Here is an 18,507-nt window from a genome sequence, read left to right as displayed (position 1 = left end):
TTCAAGGGCAGGAAAAATTAATATGATTTATGCAACTATCCAGAATAAGACCATGGTATAATTATATAACATTTATTGTATAAAATAATATCTGAGATATTATTTTATATAATCAGGAGTCAACAGGAATCAGGAATCAACACTATATTATTTAGCAAGTATTATATTCATTTACAAATATTAATGCTTAATTTTTCAACAATAATTAAACTTTTTATTTAGAACTACCATTTATATTCACAATGTAATGCATGTTATTCCATGTACAACATGAATTGGATTTTGTTGAATAAAAATTTAAATACTTGAAAAGGAATAATTCAGGCTATAATTCTACAAATTCTAAGTATTACTCCTCCGTATATGATGTAAATATATTTTACAATTAGAACATCATATAATCAATTGACATAGTTGACTCTAATTTTTCTTTTTTTAGGGATGAGTTAAGGTTTGGTAAAAGAAGACAAGGAAAATAAACTTACTTTCTATGATTCAATGGGACTACTACAGTCAAATTGATAAGGATTTTTCAAGACAAGCTCTATTTATTTTATTGTCATACCTATTTATATTTGGACTCTCAAATCTACACTTGCATATACTTCTGTTCTTATCTCATTTCTGCCATATTTGGCTTCATGATTTCTTACTCAATCAGGAGTTTCTTCTTTCATCTTTTTGAATATCCTAATCATATTTATTTTAAAGTTATTTACAGATTGCTCTTACATTTTTATTTTATCTAGAATAGTTACATTTCTGATTGTTGATTTTGTTCATTGTCTTTCTTACTGCCACGTTTGCTTAAACATGTGTTTGTTTTGGAATTTTGATCTGTGAACTCACTAAAATGCTTATTTATTCTCTCCCTTTCCCTCTATTGACCCTTTATGGGTTTGTTTTTTTTTTTTTTTTTTTTGCAGTTTTGAGATGACCTGGAGAGCTTCAGGCCAAATCAGGGCATATATTCATGGTTTATGGCTTTTGTGCTGTTCCTAGCAACATGCTGATCTAGTTACTAAGCTAGGAGATGTCTCAGCCCATTACTGACTGCAAAAGTGTGTCTGTTCTCCCAACTTCCCTAGTGACTTTATATAAGCCTTCATTCTAGGCAGTAATTTGAAATTTTTAAGCCTCATTTTAAAGGTGGTGGGTGTTTCTACTACAGCATCCAAACTTAGGCAGTTAACCAGACTCCAATATTCTACCTCATATGGGGCTTCTAGAAGCAAGAGTTACATATCTACAGTTTTAGTATTTATCTTCAAATTTTAACACACACACACACACACACACACACACACACACAAATCTTTTTTCTAAGAAAGTCTAGAATTATTTTGTACTTCTAGTCTTTTCCAAAATAAGGGAAGACCTCTACTGCACCTCAGCTATCCATTAGACAATGTCCTTATTTCTATGTCCACAATTACATTTATCTAATTTTTTAGCACATTCATGTATTTTTACTTTCCTTTTTAAAAAGTATACTTTATATGTGTTAGGAACATGGCAGTGATGGATGGCAGTGTTCAAAGCATATACTTATATTGCCATCTTAATTATTGTCTAACTCTCTATGACTATAATACTGCTGCAAAGTTAAAGAGTGTGAAAAGATTATCACATTTCTACTGGTGTAGCTTACAGATTGTCAAAGGATTTTAGCATTTAAATGAATAAGTGGAATGGTCTTTAAAAAAAGATTTATTTAAAAATTGTTAATAGTGTAACATAATTAAGGGAAATATTCAAAAGAAGAAATATTCACTACTCAATATTCTTCCTCTCCTTGATATGGCTAATTTGATTAATATACATAGAAAATTAGTGATGTTCCTTCAGTGTATTCATATTGGAAAACTACCCAATTGTTATACATTGTTGGCCGCATCGCTCAGTATTTTAAGACTCCTCTGCAATTAATTTCAAAGCTTGCACTAAAGTTTCTGGTGACAAATTTCTGTCCTTTAAGGTGGATTTTAATTTTAACCATGACCAAAAATCATTCAGAAACAAGTTTCTGGATTAGTTCTATAATTTAAGCTGAGTGATGCATTTTTAGGTCTAAGCAAATGTTTTAGAATAAAAATTATACAGTAAGTCTCTTTTGTGACATGTAAATTGAGTCTACAAATAGTTTTAAAAGAAGTACTTTAAAAAATGTTCTATGCCAGTACTTCCCTGGCTGTCCAGTGGTTAGGACTCCATGCTTCCTCTGCAGGGGGGCGTGGATTCCATCCCTGGTCGGTGAACTAGGATCCCATGCTGCGCAGTGCGGCCAAAAAAATAAAAAAAGTTTGATGCCATCATTCCAGCTTTCTGAAGCAATTACTTTGACGCAAACATTCATTAAATAGTAGATCCTGGTATATTTGTTGAAAAATCCATAAAATTACTTCATTTTCATGCCTGAAGAAGGGGACAGGGGGCTTCCCTGGTGGCGCAGTGGTTGAGGGTCCGCCTGCCGATGCAGGGGACGCGGGTTCGTGCCCCGGTCCGGGAGGATCCCACATGCCGTGGAGCGGCTGGGCCCGTGAGCCATGGCCGTTGAGCCTGAGCGTCCGGAGCCTGTGCTCCGCGGCGGGGGAGGCCACAGCAGTGGGAGGCCCGCGTACAGCAAAAAAAAAAAAAAAAAAAAAAGTATAAGAAGGGGACAGGATGCTTGAGTTTTTAATCTCTGCATCTCTCATGAAATATCTCTGGTTTTGAACAAGCAGCTTCAGCTCACTGGACTCAGCACCTCTCACTGTCAAAGTGGGAGTGATGGCTAGCCAGGATATGGATTTGGAAAAAGTCTAAAATTTCCTCTAATGATATATTTATGACATTTACACTCCTTCATATACTTCAAGCAGGTCCTGACATTTGTTAACCTTTTCTAGGTTAAATAATGAAGACGCATTTTATAATTCTACATTAGGTATCATTTTCCTAAACTTTAACTGTTTGATAATTTCTTCAATTCATTTTAAAGTCCAGTGAATCAAACTGGATGTTAAAGAAACTAACCGACGTATTATAGCAGAGATTTACCTTAAGGCTTTTTTTCTTTTAATTGACATTTTTGAATATGTTCAGGAGTCATGTTGGCTTATTCACAGCACTGTTTTGCTGCATCATTCTTTTTCTTTTTTTAAGATGTTGGGGGTAGGAGTTTATTAATTAATTTATTTATTTTTGCTGTGTTGGGTCTTCGTTTCTGTGCGAGGGCTTTCTCTAGTTGTGGCAAGCGGGGGCCACTCTTCATCGCGGTGCGCGGGCCTCTCACTATCGCGGCCTCTCTTGTTGCGGAGCACAGGCTCCAGACGCGCAGGCTCAGTAGCTGTGGCTCACGGGCCCAGTCGCTCCGCGGCATGTGGGATCCTCCCAGACCAGGGCTCGAACCCGTGTCCCCTGCATTAGCAGGCAGATTCTCAACCACTGCACCACCAGGGAAGCCCTGCTGCATCATTCTGCATGTGGAAAACTGGGACAGCCTTCCTCCTCGCTTCCTCTCCAACCTCCCAGGCTTTTAAAACCAGGGTTTAGAGCCACATTATTACAAGTTCCCTGAAATGTGGTATAGTTTCTTTGACTTTTATTCCAGAAATGATTTTTTTTCCAATAAATGGTAAAACACCTCATATCATCACAATAGACAGAAAAACAAAACTATAACAAAGATTTTTTTCCTTGTCTCTTGCTATTTTTTTTATATTACCAATAATAAGCGTAACAACACCTTTAGAGACAAATTCCTTGTAGAAATTAATGAGATGCAGCTAGTGTCTGTATTTAGTGAGCCCAGTGGCATATGGGATGGATAGGCATAAGTCAGTTTAGAAAAGATAACAAGTTAGTGAAAAGTTAATAATAAAGATACTAAAGTACAGATTTGGGGAAAGTTGGTAAAAATGCCATCTCAAAATTCTAGTGAAAAAAGTAATTTCTTTGATAATGTATGTGAGATTTTAATTAATGTCTAAGGAATGGAATTGATAACTTGATTGATTTAAAAAAAGACGCAAGAGGGGAGAGATATGGGAACTTATGTATATGTATAACTGATTCACTTTGTTATAAAGCAGAAACTAACACACCATTGTAAAGCAATTATACTCCAATAAAGATGTAAAAAAAAAAGATTTTTTTTTTTCCTAAGGTGATTCTTTGATGGTTCACTTTTTAATGGTATTTTAATCTCTTTAAGAAAGATAAGGTAAAATGATATTCGGTGACTTTGGTGACCTTAGTTTTACTTTACTGATACGGTCCCTTCATTCCTAAAACTACAGTTCCTCAAATTTCCTTATGCCACTTACTGAACTGATCAGGGCAGACAGCAGCTATCCTGGGCTTCAAAAAACTCTGTGACTTGTGGAGAAGATAGCTAGGAATAGAGATAACTATGGTTTTCTCTATTTTTGAAGGAATTCAAAGACAAGCTTCTTAGATTTTCTTCCAGTTGATGATAGCGAGGGAATCATTTTCAGTTGAGATTTGTAGATTGTAGAATATGTATTGATACAGAATTTTAATTTTAATCAGCTGATTCCTAAGATTTTGAAAACATTTTTTAGGCACTGCCTTGGTTCCATCATTTTTGAATTTCCTGAATTTATATCCAGAATCTTATCTATAAATATTGCTGTTTCAATCACGAGAACTATATCTGACCTCAGTTGAAGGAGATTGAAGAAATTGCTTTAAAGTAATTTTTGCTGTTTATCTTATGCTAGAGTAGGAAAATGGGGCTTCTGCTCTGTTCTCAAGATAAAGCAACCTGTCTCGTATCTTTCTGCTTGCTCTCTTCCTGGAACCGCTTCCCTGCCCCAACCCCACACATTTCAACTCCAAAACTCAACACCATGATGGTACGTGTCACTCAAAGAGCACGTGTGACCGAAAATTCCTGGCATCATCTAAATCCTTTCTTATACTAAATAGCAGGTTTATCTTATCAAACACCATCTATAGTATAACGAATGGAAGTTGAAATAACTTTTACTCCAATAGGTTTTTCAGTGTGATGAATGATGGTTTCTAAAATGTTATTGATACACATCTTAAAATATTCCTGGGCTCATCACTGATGAAGTGGTATCACCCTAATGATATCGATAGTATAGTGGTTTAGTTTCTGTTATACACTTTGAGTAAACAAGAATAAATTTCTAACACCATAGCATACACACAAATGCATACACCCACCCCAAATAGTTGCATTAATTTTATACTTAGAGTGAAAAATGAAAAACCATATTATCCATTAGTTTTGTTTAAGAAAAGTATTAGTCATCATTCATAAAGGTAATTTGCATAGCCTATACCACTGTGATAATGTCTCAGAGAAAGCTGAAATGGGATAATGTACAAAAGACACACTGGTATTTATTATTATTATTACTATCAGTATTAGCTATAGTGCTTCTATCTTAGATGACATGATTTGAAAGAGAAATAAAGCCTTTTAGACCATCTGTAGGATCTTACATGCCATTGGAGGTTTCAGTCGACATTTTTAAGGAGCCGCTGCTCATTTGTAATGCCTTGGTCATATTGCAAGAGAATGTTTAGAATATATCAAAGTGCTAACCAGATTACCGGTTTGATTTTGCATGTTTTCTTTAGCAAGGATGAGTATCAGATATCTCTATTTAAAAAGTGGAAAAATAATAACAGTAGTTGACACCTACACACTCCCACTTACCTCATGCCTTTATAAGAATAAGTGAGTTTTAACTGAGTAAAACAGAAGTAGAAGTAAACCTATAAGTGTGTAATCCCCGCTATTACACAGTAGCTACAGATACTCGTAGAATCTAATGTGTTTCTTATCACAGGAGGTCTGAGGGCATCATTTGTGGTACCTGCTCTTTATGGGGCAGAAAACAGTGAGAAAGGCATTTAAAATGTTTGGCTTCTCAGAACTCACCATGAGGAGACTATCTCTAACTAGGACTGAAGTCACTTCTCACCTGAAGGGTTGGTTTGTCTCCACACCCATGAAATCTCCTTTTCTCTGCTGACACTGCCAATTTAGTTTAATTTTATGTGTGATGTAGACAGATGTCTGCCAGGAGCTGGATGGAGTCCATTAACGCTTCACAGAGGGAGGGAGGTGGTTTTAATACTTAAGTGGTGGTTGGCAGCTCTGACTCTTGGCCCTAGCTTGGGAAAAAGCCTGGGCCCCTCAAAACTTAACTCGTTTTTGGTACACAGACTAATTTCTTAGACCTTTTTTCTATCGTGAGCAAGAGAGAAAAACTAAGAAGTGTTCTGCAGCTGATTCATCTTAAAGGTGGCTAAATTAATGATTAATTTAGAATAGAGCTATCTCTCTCCCAAGACAGCAGTGATGACATGTATTGTCAGTGCTGTGATGGTACCTCGTTCTATTCCATATTCTATGCATTTTCAGAGGAAGTTAATTTCATGGAATATCTCCAAGTGGCTGAATTCTCATCCTCACCTCTCCTTAAGGCATACAGGGCAAGCAGAAGTCCACAAAGGCATATTAAAATCTGAATGAACTGCCAATTTTATATGTAATTATGATTGCAAGATTCATAATTTCTGTAGAATATAGTCTACAAAACTTATTTCTTTCACGTAATCCTTTATTTCTTCCCGGGGCTGTCAGGCAAGACTCATTCCGGTGAGCACCCTTCCAGCTTTCCTGAATGTTTTTGTTGAGTATTAGAGAAAAATCTTAGCCAACCTCCTGGGCTAACAAGCACCTCTCTTGTAATGTTTGCTGCCTTCGCCTCTGACAACTGTGATCAAGATCTCTTTACTTGCTGCTCTCTAGTCAGATTGTAGCACTTGATTGACTCATCTGGTGTTTCCCTGGGGCACAGCTGTCAGCCAAATATACCCAATCTGAGCCATCTTTTCTCTGGGGTTGCCCTCTTAATTCCTACTTCCTGTTTTCTCTTTCCTAACTAGGCCAGTTTCTAAGGGATCTTCAGGCTTTCAGTGTAAAATAAAATAATGCTTATTTTTTTAAGTGCTTTCTGGCAACTTTTTAGGAGATTTGATCAATAAACATAAAAGACTGAAGGCAGTTTTTGTTTGTTTTGTTTGCTTGTTTTTTACTCTCTTAACAGATTTCTTTTTGAAAGTTTGCTTTAGATGAGTTCCTATTTTGGCCTTCATTCAATCCCTTACCCATTAGCTTATAGTTCATTTCATTCTAAACATTTCTTTTTTTGTGTTTGCAGTTTCAACATTCTTTTAAAGACGCAGGGCTGTAGAAAATGCTGTGCTTGATCAGGTAGAATAAATTAAAGAAGGGAGTGTCCTAGATGTTGGCAACGAAGACTGTCATTGTTTGACAAAGTGCAATTTGAGATTCAGCAGTTTCCTTTCCAGATTAAGAAACCGCGTCCTAAAAGACAAGTCAAATCATGAGTGCAAAAGAGATGAGAGATTTATATAAGAAATTAAATGTACATTAGAAACCCTGATGGAGAGACTCCATTTTTGTCACTTGTCAAAGACTCTACTGTGAGATAGACCATTACTCTAAATGCTTCACTTTCCTGTTATCATTTTTCTTCATGTATTATTGCCTCCCAGCCCTTTATAGATTATACTGTTCCTTGGCAAATTGCCTATAGTGCTGGCCTTCAGCAATGTGGTTCCAGGGTCTGTTTTTCCACTTCCTGTTGCTCTCAGCCATGCCATATTGCTTCAGCCACGAGACCAGCCAAAAGCTAGCCAAGACCATGAGGCTTGGGATATCACTGCATTTCTTTACTAGAATGGCAGTCTCAGGGAGGTTAGACTACCTTCATTTCCAGTTCTTTTCTAAAGCTCATATCTCAAAAACCTGGACGCCGACTTCAAATAAACTATTATTAGCCCAGGCTTGCGTTCAGCCTCTGATAAGTGTCCCACGTGCCATACGCAAGAAAAGGCCAGTAGCTGTTCAAGCCTTCTAAGCGTGTGGTTCTTTGAACCTTACAGAACATTTTCATAACCAAATTATTTCTTGTTTAACCCTCACAAAACTTCTATGGGTTGGATAACAACCCTACGTTACTGGGACTTAGCCAGATTCAGGGCTGGCAAATGGCCATCTCAAACCTTTATCTCCAGATTCCATTCCAGTGCAAGTGGAGTTCTTTTTTTGTTCTGTTTCTTTATTTTCCAGCGTATCTTTACTTACCACATTCCTCAGAGGCCAAGAAAAATGTAGGAAAGAGAGGAAAAGGGCTTTTCTGATAAGTGGCAAATTTAGAGTGCCAATAGTATGAAAACACATTTAAGTTGAAAATACATTCACCATACCTTTTAGAAGCATTCTTGGAGGAGTTTTTCATACCCTGAAAACACCCACTTTGCGTGGCCAATGTCTTGGGGAGAGAGCTCAAGGAACAAGCCAGGAAGGCTGCTGTAGCTCTCCACTCAGGGAAAGTGTGATCTCAACTATACCTACCCCGTGGTTGGGTAATTGCAGCACTGGCTCTGTTTTGTGGGATTTCCCCTGTCTTGCCGTACTTGGGCAGGTGTACAGTGTTAAAGACAACAAATGATCCCATCTGCTGTTCATGTCCATGCTTTGTGTGCCAAGTTTTAATAAGGAAGTCTTACCTAGGTAGCCACAATGACCAGCGTGTAGTGTTCATACCCCTCTGAGATCACAGACCAAATCTAGTTTCCAATTTGCTAGATCCTACTGGAAGTGAGTTATCTGAGTCAATGAGTTTTAATACTTTGGGTTTATCAAATGAATTCAAGTCAGTTATTTTAGAAGTCAACTCAGTCCATAGTCGTACTGGCTAAGGACAGTGAGAAAATCACAGTGAGGAAAACTTTGAGTGCTTTTCAAAATGCATTACTTACAGAGCCTCACACTTAGAGACAACTGAAATATAAATGATATATATGTACATTATTGTCCACTGCCCCCAGCAGACACCAGCATGTCTACAGAGACTTTATGAAGACCCTAGAGTTTTAGGGCTGTGGTTCTATATCCTTCGTGTTTGCCAAAAACCTGCATCTGTAAAACACTCCAGAGTTGATTCAGGTAGTCATTGCCCCTTTCAAGAAAGTCTGTTGATTTCTATTTGGAGAAAAAGGAGAAATTAAAAACAAAACCAACAAACAAGGACATCTTAGGGGATTTAACTCTTTATTCCTTTCCCCTGTGGTCCTGTCTACATAGCAGTTATTACTGCTAGGAGTCCTCTATTTTTTTACATGTTTATTCCCACCTATTCACCCATCATATACATTGCACGAGAGGAGAAACATTGTTTTACTTTGCACCAAATAAACATTGCTGAGTGAATAAAAAACAACTTCGGTGAATACCTTTATCAACCCTACTCTGTATGTATTAAAACACTGAGACCCAGTACATTTAAGTGATTTAAGAATTTTCAAAATTAGCAATGAATGAATCTGGATAAAAACCTGGGTCTTCTTACATCTCCTCTTTTCTGTGTGTTGGTTACTTTCAAAAGGTCACCTACTCAAATACATTCAGCCGAAGAGTATTAGTTGTCACTGTGTCAGGCACCTTATACAGAAAGTGCAATAACACTGTTCTTGCCTCAAGGAGTTTATTATCTTGCAAGAACAATAAAATATAGCTACTGAAACTACTTCCCTCAACGGATTGCTCCTCCAATGTGAATAAAACCACTGAATCTTTGGCAAATCCATCAGTGACACAGCAACTTGGCTCAACACACTTTGGTAAAAAGTCAATTATATTGCACAGTGTATAAATACCTTTCACCAAATTCATCTACCTGCATGTCTCTCATGTAAGATATTGTTTCAGGCCCTATGGACACATGGTTAGTCTATGGCTCTTTGCATGGAATTATTGGATGGGACTTCTTGTACGTTCTGACACTGTACCATCTTTTGTCACACAATTCATTGCTCTCCTAATGGCCACCTTGAGGAAGCGGTGAGAGGGGGGACTGGAATGAACTGTGACTTAAGTTTTCTTTTCTGGGCCCTTAACCAAGGCCTGAATTTGTCTGTCTAATTATCTGAAGAATATACTTGTTGACATAGGGCAGGCAAAAATTTCATGTTGTCAGCAAAACTTTGATGGTATCAAAATAAATGTCATGTAATCTGAGCTTTTGAAGGTGGGGTTTGAGAAACCAGAAAGAAGTCTTTTCTGATAGGCAGGGGGTGAGATGTTAAGGCCTGGTGGGACTGAGTGAGGGATTCCCTCCCCACCACACAGAGTAATTGCTCAGACCACCACCAGACTGCCTAAGTCTGGTGCACGAAAGCAAAGGAAGAATTTCCTTTTCCTGGTCAATATTTGGATGAATCATGAAACAAACACCTCTGTTGTGAATCCTGCAGTCTCAGACAGATCAAAGATTACAAGAGGAGGTGTTGCTGCCGGACATTTTAATTGCTCAGGGCTAATTATTCATAGGAGAATCCACCCAGGAATGTTGCTAAGCTGGTTTGCTGGTTGTTCGGTGGAGACTTTTTTTTTTTGCTAATTCATTTCCCTATTTTGAGTTTTATTTTTTTTAACATCTTTATTAGAGTATAATTGCTTTACAATGATGTCAGTTTCTGCTTTATAACAAAGTGAATCAGTTATACATATACATATGTCCCCATATCTCTTCCCTCTTGCATCTCCCTCCCTCCCACCCTCCCTATGCCACCCCTCTAGGTGGTCACAAAACACCGAGCTGATCTCCCTGTGCTATGCGGCTGCTTCCCACTAGCTATCTATTTTACATTTGGTAGTGCATATATGTCCATGCCACTCTCTCACTTCACCCCACCTTACCCTTCCCCCTCTCCGAGTCCTCAAGTCTATTCTCTATGTCTGCGTCTTCATTCCTGTCCTGACCCTAGGTTCATCAGGAATGTCCTGATGTACTGCCTGCACCTAGGTTTTTGGTTTTTTTTTAGATTCCATATATATGTGTTAGGATATGGTATTTGTTTCTCCCTTTCTGACTTACTTCACTCTGTATGACAGACTCTAGGTCCATCCACCTCACTACAAATAACTCAATTTCATTTCTATTTATGGCTGAGTAATATCCCATTGTATACATGTAGCACATCTTCTTTATCCATTCATCTGTCGATGGACACTTAGGATGCTTCCATGTCCTGGCTATTGTAAATAGTGCTACAGTGAACATTGTGGTACATGACTCTCTTTGAATTATGGTTTTCTCAGGATATATGCCCAGTAGTGGCATTGCTAGATCATATGGTACTTCTTTTGTTTGTTTGTTTGTTTTGTTTTAGAATCATGGAATTTATTTTTCTCAAACAGGCCTGTAAAGAGAAAGTGAAGACAAAGGGTTTTGTTGCTCTGAAAAGCAAGTGAATTGATGCCACTTACAAAGTGACAGAGTTACAAAATGAAGTTAATGAGGTCAAAGATGGTGAATTTATACACACAGGCACTGTAATGAGTATTATAACCTGGATGATAGACCCAGTTTCTTAAAACAAACATTCTAACAAATGCAGTTTTCTATAACAAACATAGTAAATTCAGTTTCTCACAGCAAACATGAAAAACAGGCTTTGTAATAATCCTGTGTTTGAGGTTAAGTATTATATTCTTTTAGGATATTTCCATTTAAAAAGCAAATTATCACAGCAAACAGACCTATCAGAAACTCAATTTCAGGAAGGTAGTTCTATTTTTAGTTTTTAAGGAACCTCCATAGTGGCTGTATCAATTTACATTCCCACCCACAAGGCAAGAGGGTTCCCTTTTCTCCACAACCTCTCCAGAATTTACTGTTTGTAGATTTTTTTATGATGGTCATTCTGACCAGAGTGAGGTGATACCTCATTGTAGTTTTGATTTGCATTTCTCTAATGATTAATGATGTTGAGCATCCTTTGTTGGCAATCTGTATATCTTCTTTGGAAAAATGTCTATTAGATCTTCTGCACATTTTTGGATTGGGTTGTTTGTTTTCTTAATACTGACCTGCATGACCTGCTCGTATATTTTCGAGATTAGTCCTTTGTCAGTTGCTTCGATTGCAAATATTTTCTCCCATTCTGAGGGTTGTCTTTCATCTTGTTTATGGTTTCCATTGTTGTGCAAAAGCTTTTAAGTTTCATTACATCCTATTTGTTTATTTTTGTTTTTATTTCCATTTCTCTAGGACGTGGAACAAAAAGGGTCTTGCTGTGATTTATGTCAAAGAGTGTTCTTCCTATGTTTTCCTCTGAGTGTATTATAGTGTCTGGCCTTACATTTAGGTCTTTAATCCATTTTGAGTTTATTTTTGTGTATGGTATTAGGGAGTGTTCTAATTTCATTCTTTTATATGTAGCTGTCTAGTTTTCCCAGCACCACTTATTGAAGAGGCTATCTTTTCTCCATTGTATATTCTTGCCTCCTTTACCAAAGATAAGGTAACCATATGCACGTGGGTTTATCTCTGAGCTTTCTATCCTGTTCCATTGATCTATATTTCTGTTTTTGTTCCAGTACCATACTGTCTTGATTGCTGTAGCTTTGTAGTATGGTCTGAAAACAGGGAACCTGATTGCTCCAACTCCGTTTTTCTTTCTCAAGATTGCTTGAGCTATTCGGAGTTTTTCGTGTTTCCATACAAATTGTGAAATTTTTTGTTCTAGTTCTGTGAAAAATGCCATTGGTAGCTTGATGTGCTGTAGGATTCTGTTTGCTGGTATTTTGCTGAGGATTTTTGCATCTATGTTCATCAGTGACATTGGCCTGTAGTTTTCTTTCTTTGTGACATCTTTGCCTGGTTTTGGTAGCAGGGTGATGGTGGTCTCACAGAATGTGTTTGGGAGTTTTCCTCTCTCTACTATATTTCAGAAGAGTTTGAGAAAGATAGGTGATATGTCTTCTCTAAATGTTGATAGAATTCGCCTGTGAAGCCATCTGGTCCTGGGCTTTTGTTTGTTGGAAGATTTTTAATCACAGTTTCAATTTCAGTGCTTGTGATTGGTCTGTTTATATATTCGATTTCTTCCTGGTTCAGTCTCGGGAAGTTGTGTTTTTCTAAGAATTTGTCCATTTCTTCCAGGTTATCCACTTTATTGGCATAGAGTTGCTTGTAGTAATCTCTCATGATCCTTTGTATTTCTACAGTGTCCTTTGTTACTTCTCCTTTTTCATTTCTAATTCTGTTGATTTGTCTTCTCCCTTTTTTTCTTGATGAGTCTGGCTAATGGTTTATCAATTTTGTTTATCTTCTCAAAGAACCATATTTTAGTTTTATTGATCTTTGTTATTGTTCCTTCATTTCTTTTTCAATTATTTCTGATCTGATCTTTATGATTTCTTTCCTTCTGCTAACTTTGGGGGTTTTTTGTTCTTCTTTCTCTAATTGCTTTAGGTGTAAGGTTAGGTTGTTTATTTGGGATACTTCTTGTTTCTTGAGGTAAGATTGTATTGCTATAAACTTCCCTCTTAGAACTGCTTTTGCTACATCCCATAGGTTTTGGGTTGTTATGATTTCATTGTCATTTGTTTCTAGGTATTTTTTATTTCCTCTTTGATTTCTTCAGTGATCTCTTGGTTATTTAGTAGTGTATTGTTTAGCCTCCATGTGTTTGTATTTTTTAGTTTTTTTCCTGTAATTGATAACTAGTTTCATAGCTGTCATATCAGTTGATATGATTTCAATTTTCTTAAATTTACCAAGGCTTGATTTGTAATCCAACATATGATCTATCCTGGAGAATGTTCCATCAGCACTTGAGAAGAATGTGTATTCTGTTGTTTTGGAATGGAATGTCCTATAAATATCAGTTAAGTCCATCTTCTTTAATGTGTCATTTAAAGCTTGTGTTTCCTTATTTGTTTTCATTTTGGATGATCTGTCCATTGGTGAAAGTGGGGTGTTAAAGTCCCCTACTATGATTGTGTCACTGTCGATTTCCCCTTTTATGGCTGTTAGTATTTGCCGTATGTACTGAGGTGCCCCTGTGTTGGGTACATAAATATTTACAATTGTTATATCTTCTTCTTGGATTGATCCCTCTATCATTATGTAGTGTCCTTCTTTGTCTCTTGTAATAGTCTTTGTTTTAAAGTCTATTTTGTCTGATATGAAAATTGCTACTCCATCTTTCTTTTGATTTCCATTTGCATGGAATATCTTTCTCAGTCCCCTCACTTTCAGTCTGTATGTGTCCGTAGGCCTGAAGTGGGTCTCTTGTAGACAGCATATATATGGGACTTGTTTTTGTATCCATTTAGCCAGTCTATGTCTTTTTTTTTTTTTTTTTTTTAAGTCTATGTCTTTTGATTGGAGCATTTTATCCATTTACACTTAAGGTAATTATCGATATGTATGTTCCTCTTACCAGTTTCTTAATTCTTTTGAGTTTGTTTTGGTAGGTCTTTTCCTTGTCTTGTGTTCCTGCCTAGAGAAGTTCCTTTAGCATTTGTTGTGAAGCTGGTTTGGTGTTGCTGAATTCTCTTAGCTTTTGCTTGTGTGTAAAGTTTTTAATTTCTCCATCGAATCTGAATGAGATCCTTGCTGGGAAAAGTAATCTTCATTGTAGGTTTTTCCCTTTCATCATTTTTAGTATGTCCTGCCACTCTCTTCCAGCTTGCAGAGTTTCTGCTGAAAGGTCAGCTGTTAACCTTATGGGGATCCCCTTGTATGTTATTTGTTGCTTTTCCCTTGCTGCTTTTAATATTTTTTTGTTGTATTTAATTTTTGATAGTTTGATTAATATGTGTCTTGGTATGTTTCTCCTTGGATTTATCCTGTATGGGACTCTCTGAGCTTCCTGGACTTGATTGACTATTTCCTTTCCCATGTTAGGGTAGTTTTCAACTATAATTTCTTCAAATATTTTCTCAGACCCTTTCTTTTTCTTCTGGGACCCCTAGAATTTGAATGTTGGTGCATTTAATATTGTCCTAGAGGTCTCTGAGACTGTCCTCAATTCATTTCATTCTCTTTTCTTTATTCTGCTCTGGGGTAGTAATTTCCACTAATTTATCTTCCAGGTCAATTACCTGATCTTCTGCCTCAGTTATTATGCTATTGATTCTTTTTTTTTTTGTTTAACATCTTTATTAGAGTATAATTGCTTTACAATGGTGTGTTAGTTTCTGCTTTATAACAAAGTAAATTAGCTATACATATACATATATCCACATATCTCCTCCTTCTTTCATCGCCCTCACACCACCCCTATCCCACCTCTCTGGGTGGTCACAAAGCACCGAGCTGATTTCCCTGTGCTATGCGGCTGCTTCCCACTAGCTATCTATTTTACATTTGGTAGTGTATATGTGTCCGTGCCACTCTCTTACTTCATCCCAGCTTACCCTTCCCCCTCCTCCTGTCCTCAAGTTCATTCTCTATGTCTGCATCTTTATTCCTGTCCTGCCCCTTGGTTCTTCAGAACCTTTTTTTTTTTTTTTTAGATTCCATATATATGTGTTAGCATACGGTATTTATTTTTCTCTTTCTGACTTACTTCACTCTGTATAACAGTCTCTAGGCCCATCCATCCACCTCACTACAAATAAGTAAATTTTGTTTCTTTTTATGGCTGAGTAATATTCATTGTATATATGTGCTCTGCTATTGATTCTTTCTAGAGAATTTTTAATTTCATTTATTGTGTTGTTCATCAGTGTTTTTTGCTCTTTAGTTCTTCTAGGTCCTTGTTAAATGTTTCTTGTATTTTCTCCATTCATTTCTAAGATTTTGGATCATCTTTACTATAATAACTCTGAATTCTTTTTCAGGTAGACTGACTATTTCCTCATCATTTGTTTGGTCTGGTGGGTTGTTACCTTGCTCCATCGTCCACTGCATATTTCTCTGTCTTCTCATTTTGCTTAACTTACTGTGTCTTGGGTCTCCTTTTCGCAGGCTGCAGTTTCGTAGTTCCCATTGTTTTTGGTGTCTGCCCCTAGTGGCTATGGTTGGTTCAGTGGTGTGTGTAGGCGTCCTGGTGGAGGGGACTGGTGCCTGTGTTCTGGTGGATGAGGCTGCATCTTGTCTTTCTGGTGGGCATCCAGTGGTGTGTTTTGGGGGTGTCTGTGAACTTATTATGATTTTAAGTAGCTTCTCTGCTAATGGGTGGGGGTGTGTTCCTGTCTTGCTAGTTGTTTGGTATGGGGCATCCAGCACTGGAGCTTGCTGGCCGTTGGGTGCAGCTGGGTCTTAGTGTTGAGACGGAGATCTCTGGGAGAGCTTTTGCCAATTGATATTATGTGAGGCCACGATGTGTCTGGTGGTCCAACGTCCTGAACTCGACTCTCCCACCTCAGAGGCTCAGGCCTGAAACCAGGCTGGAGCACCAAGACCCTGGCAGCCACACAGGTCAGAAGAAAAGGGAGCGAATAAGAAACATAAAAAATAAATAAATAGTAAGATTATTAAAATTTTTAAAAGAGCAACCAAACCAATAAACAAATCCACCAATGATAACAAGCGCTAAAAACTATACTAAGATAAACATAAAAATCAGAAACAAGTCAATCTCAGACAGCAAACCCCAAGTCCACTATTGCTCCCAAAGTCCACAGCCTCAATTTTGGGTTGATTCATTGTCTATTCAGGTATTCCACAGATGCAGCATACCTCAACTTGATTGTGGGGATTTAACCCACTGCTCCTGAGGCTGCACAGAGAAATTTCCCTTTCTCTTCTTTGTTCACACAGCTCCTGGGGTTCAGCTTTGGTTTTGGCCCCGCCTCTGCGTGTAGGTTGCCCTCAGGCATCTGTTGCTGCCCAGAGAGGAAGGGGTTAAAGCAGCAGCCGATTAGGGCGCTCTGGCTCACTCATGCTGGGGCGTGGGGTGGGGGGTGGTGGTGGTGGTGGTGTGCTGTGGCGGGGAGTGAGGGATACGGTAGTTATAACTGGAATGCGCGGCAAGCCTGCAGTGGCAGAGTCTGGCATGACATTGCAACAGCCTGAGGCATGCCGTGTGTTCTCCCAGGGAAGTTGTCCCTGGATCACGGGACCCTGGCAGTGGCAGGCTGCACAGGCTCCGGCGGGGCTGTGGATAGAGACCTGTGCTTGCACACAGGATTCTTGGTGGCTGCAACAGCAGCGTTAGAGTTTCATGCCCATCTCTGGGGTCCAAGGTGATAGCCGTGGCTTGCGCCAGTCTCGGGATCTCGTTTAGGCGGTGCTCTGCCTTCTGTGGGCAGACAGGGAAAGAATCCCCTCTCCTCACGCACCCCAAAACAATGGTCTCTTGCCTCTTCGGCAGGTCCAGACTTTTCCCCGGACTCCCTCCCGGCTAGTCGTGGCGCACTAGCCCCTTTCAGGCTGTGTTCACCCTGCCAACCCCAGTCCTCTCCCTGGGGTCTAACCTCCGAAGCCCGAGCCTCAGCTTCCAGCTCCCGCCTGTCCCGGCGGGTGAGCAGACAAGCCTCTCGGGCTGGTGAGTGGGCACCGATCCTCTGTGCAGGAATCTCTCCGCTTTGCCCTCCGCACCCCTGTTGCTGCGCTCTCCTCCGTGGCCCCGAAGCTCCCCCCTCCGCCACCCGCAGTCTCCGCCCGCAAAGGGGCTTCCTCCTTCACAGCTCCCTCCCACTGGTGCAGGTCCCGTCCCTATTCTTTTGTCTCTGTTTTTTCTTTTTTCTTGTGCCCTACCCAGGTACGTGGGGGAGTTTCTTGCCTTTTGGGAGGTCTGAGGTCTTCAGCCAGCACTCAGTAAGTGTTCTATAGGAGCAGTTCCACGTGCAGATGTATTTGTGGGGAGGAAGGTGATCTCCACTTCCTACTCCTCTGCTATCTTGAAGGTCCCGTGGCAGCATCTTTTACGGTAAACTCCAGCCAGTAGAGGACAACCACTGTCTGTCTCAAAGATGCCAGTATCCCTGCACCAGTGCATTCCGTATTTCCTTATTTAAGTAATGTCATCTAGGCCTTCTCAAGAACATAATCAGATGATGTGTTCTACCATCTCACATAATAAATTTATTAAAATATTCACACCTCCCACACCATCTAACCCCCGAGCTTCAACACTGCCACTTCATTTACATGTCCAAATTCCGAGGAATATTTTCAGCAGCACATTAGGAATGGCTCCAAGTTTTCTTGCTGACATTAAATCCTTAGTTACAAAGAATGTTCTCATATCAAGTAATTCTTCCTTAACCAGCTTTATATTCTACCCTCTAAAGCCCAACACGAAATCCTACCTGTGTTGTCAGAGTTCCTGGCAGTACAAACAGACAAGCTCTTTCAGTTCCTTTGGTGTATAAACTATTTCTCTCCAGAGCAGAGATTGTATTTCTCCATAAAGCTTCATGAGACCTGTGATACTTAATCTTATGTGTCAACTTGGCTAGGCTACGGTGTCAGTCTGACAAACACCAGTCTAGATGTTGTGAAGGTATATTTTAGTTGTAAATTGTCAATAGACTTTAAGCAAAGCACATTACACTCCACAATATGGGTGAACCTCATCTGGTCAATTGAAGGCCTTAAGAGCAAAGACAAAATTTCCCTGAAATGGAAGGAATTCTCCTCAAGACTGCAACATAAAAAACCCCGCCTGTTTCTAGACTGTTCTTCTGCA

At 38.8% G+C, this 18,507-nt stretch overlaps 1 long non-coding RNA gene across 1 annotated transcript; it reads right to left on the bottom strand.

Annotated features, from left to right (window-relative positions):
* Window positions 1-887: 887 nt before the first annotated feature.
* LOC141276195 (uncharacterized) lies at window positions 888-8,432 on the bottom strand. The gene is made up of 2 exons (XR_012325365.1): window positions 8,281-8,432; window positions 888-7,375 (listed from the first exon to the last, which is right to left on the bottom strand). It is a non-coding gene; the product is annotated as an uncharacterized lncRNA (long non-coding RNA).
* Window positions 8,433-18,507: the final 10,075 nt, after the last annotated feature.

The sequence above is a fragment of the Tursiops truncatus genome, chromosome 13, assembly GCF_011762595.2.
Source record: "Tursiops truncatus isolate mTurTru1 chromosome 13, mTurTru1.mat.Y, whole genome shotgun sequence".
NCBI classification, from domain to species: domain Eukaryota; kingdom Metazoa; phylum Chordata; class Mammalia; order Artiodactyla; family Delphinidae; genus Tursiops; species Tursiops truncatus.
This window is presented reverse-complemented; position numbering and strand designations above follow the sequence as displayed.